The following is a 767-nucleotide window of genomic DNA, read 5'->3' as shown; positions in this document are numbered from 1 at the left end:
CCTCTCGTCCACCAAGGAATGGAAATCAGCCAATAACTTGTTGGACATTTGGAACAGTTGGCTTGAACGAGTGCTTGTAGTCTTGTTAGATAGTAATTAAGAGTCCATTATTATCGCTCAAAGGAGCAATCTCACAGAGGGTGAGCTAGAGCACCTCGACCAAATCTTTCCTCCAGCTGATAGCTACCTTGGGTACCTTTCGTGACGCGTTTAACTACTACCAATATGGCTACGTTTTTGTCTAAACTTGTAGGATCTAAAAATCTATTTATAATTTTTATAATATTTTTAAATATTTTGTATTATTATTATTTTAAAATAGAGTTCTTTATACTACTGTTGATGTTTATTAACAGATCGGCGGACTTTTCGTTAAAAAAAACTAAGATAGAAATATGCTTGAGCCAACAGGAGATAGGCTTATGAGGTGGTTGATTATCCGGAGGTATCCATCAAATAAACTTGATTGATCCTGATTCTCAATTCGGGTGTTTGGTCTAGTGGTATGATTCTCGCTTCGGGTGCGAGAGGTCGTGAGTTCGATTCTCGCAACACCCCTAAATTTTTGCTTTCTTAACATCCACGTACTCCGTACCATTTTAGGTTACCCTTTCTTCGCTGTTGTTTGTTTCAGTTTGCGCCTCGCATATAATTTTTAAGCACCGTTATCTCTCAAATGCAGACTAGACAAGGCCACGTTCACGAGGAGAGTACGGACAAACGAAACCATGCAAAATGCATGTGCCACATTGAAGGTAAGAGCATCC

General features: G+C 39.2%; 1 non-coding gene across 1 annotated transcript; it reads left to right on the top strand.

Annotated features, from left to right (window-relative positions):
* Positions 1 to 486: 486 nt before the first annotated feature.
* Positions 487 to 558, top strand: TRNAP-CGG. The gene has a single exon. It is a non-coding gene; the product is annotated as a tRNA-Pro (tRNA).
* Positions 559 to 767: the final 209 nt, after the last annotated feature.

Source organism: Lolium rigidum, chromosome 3, assembly GCF_022539505.1.
Source record: "Lolium rigidum isolate FL_2022 chromosome 3, APGP_CSIRO_Lrig_0.1, whole genome shotgun sequence".
Taxonomy (NCBI): domain Eukaryota; kingdom Viridiplantae; phylum Streptophyta; class Magnoliopsida; order Poales; family Poaceae; genus Lolium; species Lolium rigidum.
The sequence above is the reverse complement of the archived record's forward strand: the minus strand, read 5'-3'. Positions and strand labels throughout refer to the sequence as shown.